This window comes from Myotis yumanensis, unplaced genomic scaffold (genome assembly GCF_028538775.1).
Source record: "Myotis yumanensis isolate MYYU_CA2020_CCGP unplaced genomic scaffold, mMyoYum1.0.hap1 SCAF_2, whole genome shotgun sequence".
NCBI lineage: Eukaryota > Metazoa > Chordata > Mammalia > Chiroptera > Vespertilionidae > Myotis > Myotis yumanensis.
The window spans coordinates 90,749,583-90,759,454 of NW_027223753.1; positions in this window are offsets into that span (position 1 = coordinate 90,749,583).

Below are 9,872 nucleotides of genomic sequence, written 5' to 3' on the forward strand. Positions count from 1 at the left end.
CTTTTGACTCAGTTTGTCCAAATGTTGCCTCTACTATAGTGCAACCTATGAATTATTATATAACTAGAGGCCCAGTGCACAAAATTCATGTGGGGGGAGGGGGCGGGGGTGTCTCTCAGCCCAGCCTGCACCCTCTCCAATCTGGGATCCCTCTCACAATCCAGGACTGCTGGCTCCCAACTGCTCCCCTGCATGCCTGCCTGATTGCCCCTGCTGCCCTGATCACCCCCTAACCACTCCCCTGCCAGCCTGATCGATGCCTAACTCCTCCCCTGCAGGCCTGGTCACTCCCAACTGCTCTCCCCTACAGGCCTGGACCCCCCCCCCCCCCCCCAACTGCCCTCCCTTGCCGGCCATCTTGTGGTGGCCATCTTTGACCACATGGGGGCGACCATCTTGTGTGTTGGAGTGATGGTCAGTTTGGATATTACCTCTTTATTATACAGAATTAGAAAGACCACAATTATTGAATTATCTGGAGCTCTTTTTTTTTCTTTTTTAAATTTTTTTATTGCTTAAGTATTACAAAGGGTATTACATATGTGTCCCTTTTTTTCCCCGCCCTTGACAATCCCCTGGCCTCCCCTACCCCCCAGTGTCTTATGTCCATTGGTTATGCTTATATGCATGCATACAAGTCCTTCAGTTGATCTCTTACCCCCCTCCCTCCTGCGCCACAACCCTCCCTGGCCTTCCCACTGCAGTTTGACAATCTGTTTGAGGCAGTTCTGCCTCTGTATCTATTATTGTTCAAAGGTTTATAATGGTCTCTATTATCCATGAATGTGTGAGATCATGTGGTATTTTTCCTTCATTGACTGGCTTATTTCACTTAGCATAATGCTCTCCAGTTCCATCCATTCTGTTGCAAATGGTAAGAATTCCTTCTTTTTTACAGCAGCATAGTATTCCATCGTGTAGATGTACCAAAGTTTTCTAATCCATTCATCTACTGATGGGCACTTAGGCTGTTTCCAGATCTTAGCTATGGTGAATTGTGCTGCTATGAACATATGGGTGCATATATCCTTTCTGATTGGTGTTTCTGGTTTCTTGGGATATATTCCTAGAAGTGGGATCACTGGGTCAAATGGGAGTTCCATTTTTAGTTTTTTGAGGAAACTCCATACTGTCTTCCATAGTGGCTGCACCAGTCTGCATTCCCACCAGCAGTGCACAAGTGTTCCTTTTTCTCCACATCCTCTCCAGCACTTGTCGTTTGTTGATTTGTTGATGATAGCCAGTCTGACAGGTATAAGATGGTACCTCATTGTTGTTTTGATTTGCATCTCTTGGATGATTAGTGACTTTGAGCATGTTTTCATATGTCTCTTGGCTTTCTGAATGTCCTCTTTTGAAAGGTGTCTATTTAGGTCCTTTGCCCATTTTTTGATTGGATTGTTTATCTTCCTTTTGTTAAGTTGTATGAGTTCCCTATAAATTTTGGAGATTAGGCCCTTATCAGATATGACACTGGCAAATATGTTTTCCCATGCAGTGGGTTTTCTCATTGTTTTGTTGATGGTTTCTTTTGTTGTGCAGAAGCTTTTTATTTTGATGTAGTCCCATTTGTTCAATTTCTCTTTAGTTTCAAGTGCCCTAGGAGCTGTATCAGTGAAGAAGTTGCTTCGGCATATGTCTGAGATTTTGTTGCCTTTGAATTCTTCTAGAATTTTTATGGTTTCCTGTCGTACATTTAAGTCCTTTATCCATTTTGAGTTTATTTTTGTGTATGGTGTAAGTTGGTGGTCTAGTTTCATTTTCTTGCATATATCTGTCCAATTTTCCCAACACCACTTATAAGAGACTATCTTGGCTCCATTGAATGTTCTTTCCTCCTCTGTCAAATATTAATTGAGCATATTGGTTTCGGTCAATTTCTGGGTTCTCTATTCTATTCCATTGATCTATATGCCTGTTCTTGTGCCAGTACAAGGCAGTTTTGAGAACAGTGGCTTTGTAATACATCTTGATATCTGGTATTGAGATCCCACCTACTTTCTTCTTTCTCAGGATTGCTGCAGCTATTCGGGGTCTTTTCTTATTCCAGATGAATTTTTGGAGAGTTCGTTCTAGATCTGTGAAGTATGCCGTTGGTATTTTAATAGGAAGTGCGTTGAATTTATAGATTGCTTTGGGTAGTATGGACATTTTAATGATGTTGATTCTACCAATCCATGAACACGGTATGCTCTTCCATCTGTTTATGTCTTCCTCTATCTCTTTTTTCAACATCCTGTAGTTTTCTGAGTAGAGGTCTTTTACCTCTTTAGTTAAGTTTATTCCTAGGTAGCTTAATTTTCTTGGTGCGATGGTAAATGGGATTGTTTTTATAATCTCTCTTTCTGAAAGTTCACTATTGGTGTACAGAAATACCTCAGATTTCTTGGGGTTAATTTTGTATCCTGCTACATTGCCAAATTCATGTATTAAGTCTAGTAGCTTTTTGATGGAATCTTTAGGGTTTTTTATGTATAATATCATGTCCTCTGCAAATAAGGACAGTTTTACTTCCTCTTTTCCAATTTGGATGCCTTTTATTTCTTCTTCTTACCTAATTGCCATGGCTAATATTTCCAGTACTATGTTGAACGGAAGTGGTGAGAGTGGGCATCCCTGTCTTGTTCCTGTTCTTAGGGGAAATGGTGTTAGTTTCTGTCCATTGAGTATGATGTTGGCTGTGGGCCTGTCATATATGGCTATTATTATGTTGAGGTATGATCCTTCTACTCCCACCTTGCTGAGAGTTTTTATCAAAAATGGGTGTTGGATTTTGTCAAATTCTTTTTCTGCATCAATTGATATGACCATGTGGTTTTTTTCTTTCAATTTGTTTATGTGATGTATCACGTTCATTGATTTGCGGATATTGTACCATCCTTGCATCCCTGGAATAAATCCTACTTGGTCATGGTGTATGATCTTTCTGATGTACTGCTGGATCCAATTTGCTAAGATTTTGTTGAGGATTTTGGCATCTATGTTCATGAGGGATATTGGCCTGTAATTCCCTTTCATTATGTTGTCTTTATCTGGTTTTGGTATTAGGGTGATGCTGGCTTCATAGAATGAGCTTGGAAGTGTTCCTTCCTCTTGAATTTTTTGTAGTAGTCTGAGGAGGGTAGGTTTTAGTTCTTCCTTGAATGTTTGGTAAAACTCCCCTGTGAAGCCGTCTGGCCCTGGGCTTTTGTTTGCTGGAAGCTTTTTGATGTCTGCTTCAATTTCTTCCATAGTTATTGGCCTATTGAGATTTTTAGATTCTTCCTGATTGAGTTTTGGAATGTTGTATTTTTCTAGGAATTTGTCCATTTCCTCCAGGTTGTTTAGTTTGTTGGAGTAGAGTTGTTCATAGTATTTTTTAACAATCATTTGTATTTCTGTGGGGTCTGTTGTTATTTCGCCTCTATCGTTTCTGATTTTGTTTATTTGGGTCCTCTCTCTTTGCTTCTTGGTGAGCCTGGCTAGAGGTTTGTCAATCTTGTTTATCCTTTCAAAGAACCAGCTCTTGGTTTCGTTGATTTTCTGTATTGTTTTTTTGGTCTCTATTTCATTGATTTCTGCTCTAATCTTTATTATCTCCTTCCTTCTGCTCACTCTGGGCTTTTCTTTTTGCTCTCTTTCTAATTCTTTGAGTTGTAGAGTTAGATGATTTACTACCATTTTTTCTTGTTTTTTGAGATAGGCCTGTAGAGCTATAAACTTCCCTCTCAGGACTGCTTTCATTGTGTCCCAAAGGTTTTGGATTGTTGTGTTTTCATTGTCATTAGTGTCCAAGATGTTTTTAATTTCTTCTTTGATCTCATTGGTAACCCAATCAATATTTAATAACATGCTATTCAGCTTCCAAGTGTTTGAGTATTTTGGGTTGTTTTTATTGTAGTTTATTTCTAATATTATGCCTTTGTGGTCTGAGAAGATGCTTGGTATGATTTCAATCTTCTTGAATTTGGGGAGACTTTGCTTGTGACCCAATATGTGGTCTATTTTTGAATCTGTCCCATGAGCACTTGAGTAGAATGTATATTCTGTGGCTTTGGGGTGAAGTGTTCTGAAGATGTCTATTAAGTCCATCTGATCTAGTGAGTCATTTAGGATTGCTGTTTCTTTGCTGATTGTTTGTCTAGAGGACTTATCCAGTGATGTCAATGGTGTATTAAAGTCCCCTACTATGATTGTATTGTTGTCGATCTCTCCCCTGATATCTTCCAGGAGTTTTTTTTTATGTATTTGGGTGCTCCTGCATTGGGTGCATATATGTTTACCAGGGTTATATCTTCTTGTTGTATTGATCCCTTTAGTATTTTGAAGTGGCCTTCCTTATCTCTTGTTATGGCCTTCACTTTGAGGTCTATTTTGTCCTATATAAGTATTGCTACCCCAGCTTTCTTTTCATTTCCATTTGCCTGAAAGATATTTTTCCATCCCTTCACTTTCAGTATGTGTGAGTCCCTTCTAATGAGGTGGGTCTCTTGTAGACAGCAGATGTATGGGTCATGTTTTTTAATCCATTCAGCCACTCGATGTCTTTTGGTTGGAGCATTTAGTCCGTTTACGTTTAAAGTTATTGAAAGATACTTGTTTGTAGCCATTTCTTTTTTTGTGTGGCTGTTTTCTTTCTGAGCTTTTTATTTCTTTTTACACCAGTCCCTTTAGCATTTCTGGCATTGCTGGCTTGGTGGTGATAAACTCCCTTAGCCTTTTTTTGTCTATGAAGCTTCTTATTTCCCCTTCAATTTTGAATGATAGCCTTGCTCGATAGAGTATTCTCGGATTCAGCCCTTTGCTTTGCATCACTTTGTAAATTTCTGTCCATTCTTTTCTGGCCTGATGTGTTTCTGTTGAGAAATCATTTGATAATCTAATGGGAGATCCCTTGTATGTAACTTTCCGTCTCTCTCTTGCAGCCTGTAAGATTCTCTCTTTGTCCTGAACATTTGCCATGGTAATTATGATGTGTCTTGGTGTGGGTCTTTTCGGGTTTACCTTGTTTGGGACTCTCTGTGCTTGTAAGACTTTTTTCTTCCCCACCTCAGGGAAGTTTTCTGATATTATTTCTTTGAGTAGGTTTTCTAACCCTTGTTCCTCTTTCTGTTGTTCTGGCACCCCTATTATTCGTATGTTGTTTCGTTTCATGTTGTCCCAAAGCTCCTTTAGGCTCTCCTCCTGTCCTTTAATTTTTTTCTCCAATTGCAGTACAGTTTGGGTGTGTTTTGCTTCTTTGTCTTCTAATTCACTAATTCTGTCCTCCGCTTCTCCTAGTCTACTGTTGATGCTTTCAATGGTGTTTTTTATTGCAGCTATATCCCTCTTCATTTCTTCTTGGGTCTTGCATAAGTTATCGATTTTTTCATCTGTTTCTTCTTGCTTCTTGCATAAGTAGTTGATTTTTTCCTCCATCCGGTTTATGCATGCTAGGACCCTTATTCTGAATTCTTTTTCTGTCATGTTGCATGCCTCTGTCTCACTTAGCTGCTTTTCTGGCGAGTCCTCCTTTTCTTTCCTTTGGGGGTTTCTTTGCCTACCCATGTTTGATCTCACTGACATATCTAGATGTTGAGTCGTTCAGTCGCTGCTCCCTGGGTGGCAGTGGCTCCTTGGGCTGTGGTTGCTCCTTGGGCAGTTATGGTAGCAGCTGCTCCTCAGTTGGCAGCAGCTCCTCTGGTGGGTGCTGTTCACAGCTGTGGTGGCTCTTCTGGCTGGTGGGGGGAGGCTTCACGTACAGCTGCTCTTCCTCAGACAGAGGGTGTGGTGATCAGGAGGCTACTGTTGTTTGGATCTGCTGCGTTGATTTAAAGGCACAAAATACAACACAACAAGGCACAACGTACCAGGCACTGAACACAAATATATTCACAATATTAATAACCCCAAATAAAGGTGACCACCCGAATTAAGAGAATTAGGGGATATGGAGGAAAGAAGAGAAAAAGATAAAAGAGAAAAAGGAAAAGAAAAGAAAAATAAGAAAAAACAAACAAAAAAGAAGTGCAAAAATGAAATTGGGAAAAAAAGGGGGAAAAAAAGAGCGAAAAGAGAGAATGAAGTAGAAGAAGGGAAGAGACTATTTGTATGAGGAGAAAACTCTGATAGAACTGCCACTAATCTCAACAAATTCCAGAATAGATCCCTGAGGATGAATGCAAACTACAAACAACCAATGATATCTAGAGAGGCAAGGGAAAACAGAAGCACAAAAATAGCTGGGGGGTGGGGGAGGGGAGGGAGGGGAAAAACCAGCAGAAAAAAATAAAAAGAAAAAGAAAAACAACCTCACAACCAGTCCTTAAAACGAAAAGAAAAAAACAAGCAAAAAAAACCCAAAAATAAACAGACAAACAAAAAAAACAATATATTCAACAATCAAGCAAACAGCAAGAAAACAATAGAAAGATAAGAGAAAAAAATGTTTGGATAGTGAGGAAGGATAAGGGATAGGTGTATAAGGATTTAGAGCAGTGGATTGAAAATAGGGTATATAAGTAGGGTGAAATTAGAGAGGGGGTAAAAAGATGGAATAGGGAAAATCTAAAGCAGGAATAGGGTAAGAGAAACAGGACACCAAATGGGGAAAAGTGAGGAAGAGGGTTTTAGCACAGAGGTAGGATTGAGGTAGGGAAAATTGATGCTAAAGGAACGATGAAAATAGAATGGAGAACACTACTCCCAAAATAAAAAAAAGAGAAAATAAAATGGCGCTTTAAAAAATGGTAAAATGGTAGCAGTAATAATACTGGTTAAAAATAAAAATGTAGTAATTAAAAGGGTAAAATCAGGTGATGGAAAAAGAAGAAAAAGAAAAAAAATTGGTTTCTTAGTAAAAAGGCGAAAAAAGAAAAAAAAAATTTGCAGTAGGAAGGTCTTTCGGTTCTTCTACTCTTCAGCCTGGCTCGCCTTAGTCCTGCCAGGTATTCAGGAGAGTGTTGAATTTCCTTTCGATATACTGTTCCACCGTGTTGTAAATCACAGTTCTAATTTTAAAGCAGGCTGTATTTGTGTTCCAGACTGCCTTAATTTGTGTTCACCTAAGAGTCAGTTTGTGGCTCAGCCTCTGGGTGGCAGTGTTTTGGGGTTGGCCTCTGAGGCTATATGGCTTCTCTACCCAGCAGCAAGGGTTTATTTTTTCTATTGCACTTAAAACTGATTGGGGAGGTCAACTGCCCAGAGCTGGTTCTTAAATAATCGTTACCCTGCTCTCTATCTGGAGCTCTTGTTCTGAGTTTCTCTGACAGACCTTCTTTAGTCTGGAAATATCCAACCCAAGCAAAAAGGAGGGTTAATAACCAGTCCCCAGGGAGGGCCTATAAATAGGAGGCCATGTACTGGGGTAGTGATGCAAGTCCATGCAGAACACTAAACATGGGGTGTTGTTTTCTGCCAGCCTGTATCCATGCAAAAACCTGAAGCGGATATTTCAACAAGCTTTCCTCCGTTTTTCCCTTTCCATAGAGAGGCAGAGAGGAGGATGAGATTGGTTCTTCAGAAATTTCATTCCAGCATAGGACAACTTTAGTTTTTCATGTTTTGGGGATTTATCTTGTTTTTAACAGCTGGTGACTTGGACCATTTTGAAATAATCGGTGAAATGCTCATCATATCTGGAGAGAGACTAGACTAAATAGAGGGGAGACTCAGTGGTGGAACATGTCATGTAATAGCTCCAGAACATTCTACCAACTACCATTATTTTCTGAAGATGTTATTTCTTTCTTGGAGACCACATGCTTGTCCTACCTGTTAGGTCCAGCTGCTTTTAGAAGGAGCAGAAGAACAGCAGTGGAATGCATGGATTCTCAAACAATTTTAGGTTGTAGACAGTAGTCCATGAGTCTAGCTGAGTGTAATGCCAGGAGCACCAACACTTCTGAACTAATGCAAATGGCCTATGAAGGGTAGAAGGGCAGGCTCCAGGAGTTGTCGCCAGGCCTGAGGATCTCTGTGTGTTGGATTGTACTGTACAGGTAGCCAAAATGAACCTAATTGCTGACTTCTAGGAAGGGCATGGCATGTAGGAGGGATGACACTGAGATGGAAACTTACAAAGGATTACATAGATGAGGCTGTTGCCTCTATTGTAGTGCAACCCATAAATTATTTTATAATTAGAAGGACCATAGTTATTGAATTATCTGGCGCTCTTGTTCTGAGTTTCCATGCAGTTTATGAAAAAAAAATTCATTGTTTTATAGTTCCCCTTTGCCTCATAGCCAGAGGAGAAAAATTGGGTAAAAGGAAAAAAGAAAAATGATCTATTATTTTGATAGCCATGTGCCTGTGTGTGATTATGAATGGACACACAAGGAAAGAACAATTAATACAAAAAAAGACTTTTTCAAAAAAAGTGCCTTATTTAAAAGAATATGTGTGTCTTTCTTTGTAAGTACAGAGCTGCTACAAAAAACAAAAACAAAAACAAAACCATCTTTGCCACTGCCCTGCATCCCAGCAGGAATGAGCCATCTTCACTTGCTCAAAGGACAGACTCTTCCCTCCAAACATCCAACTCAAAGAGGTGGTAACTCCAAAGCTCACACTTGCATATCCCAGAGCAGCCTTTGTAGTTCTGTCTCTCTCCCTTCAGGGTCTTTTTATACCATAGCTGTCAACATAAGAGCTCCAAGAGCTCACTAAAACAGACACAGAACCAGGTGCAACATTATGAAATGGGTCACAGATGCATGTCTGCCACAGCAAAGCAAAGCAAATAGGGGGGAGGACCCGTCAGGGTTTGGATCTTCACTCTTTCTATAAAATGTATGTCTCTACTCTACCCAACATCTGCCTTGTTTTCTGACCTCACTTATTATCAGCTCTTTCTCTGCCCCGGATGTCACAAGCTTATCAGTTTTAATGTCTTTGTACTCATATTTTCCTCTGCCTATCCTCAAAAATCTTTGTATGAAAGGTCCTTTCCTGTCATTTAGTTTCAACTTCAACATCACCTCTTCAGAGATACCTTCTCTGATCTTCCACTGCAAAATGATAGCCACCCTCTCTTGAAACCCTCCAAAGCAAACTATTGCATTGCCTGGTTGTGTTTTATTTATAGCACTTAACATTTGGACAATTTTATAAATTCCTGTCTAAGCTTGTATGCTCTAGGCCCGTGGTCAGCAAACTGCGGCTCGTAAGCCACGTGCGGTTCTTTGGCCCCTTGAGTGTGGCTCTTCCTAAGCCTTAGGAGTACCCTAATTAAGTTAATAACAATGTACCTACCTATATAGTTTAAGTTTAAAAAATTTGGCTCTCAAAAGAAATTTCAATCGTTGTACTGTTGATATTTGGCTCTGTTGACTAATGAGTTTGCTTACCACTGCTCTAGGCAAAGCTGTGCCCTGGTCTTTGGGCACACAGATAATCTGTGTAGTTCTTTCCCTCTCAAAGATCCTGCACTTCACCTGAGCCCTTCCCTCTGCTCCTGGCCCTGCATTTGCTTCTCTACAGTTCAACATCTAGATTTTATATTTACCACTCAGCTCACAGCTCAGTCTCTCTTGGTTATGACAGAAGGCAGGTCTCAACATAACATGGAGTGATGAGTACTGGGCACTCTCCAGAGAATCAGGTGTGGCTTCCCTGGGACCTGCACAGACAGTAATTGACTGACAATAGTGGGCTGGCCTTGTCTCTCCTGGGTGAGTTTGGTGCTAGGGGCACAGCTGGGTGTCTGACCACCATGGGGGTTGGATGACTATACCCTACCCACAGTCAAATCCCCCAGAAATCAATGTCTGATTGTAGTAGAATGGTCCAGACTATGCTCAGCCTAAATTTCCATGGGCCCAGGGCCCCTATCCAGCTGTCATCAACACAAACACAGAGTATGTCAAGGGTAAGGTGGTATTTATATATTAACTAGAGGCCTAGTGCACGAA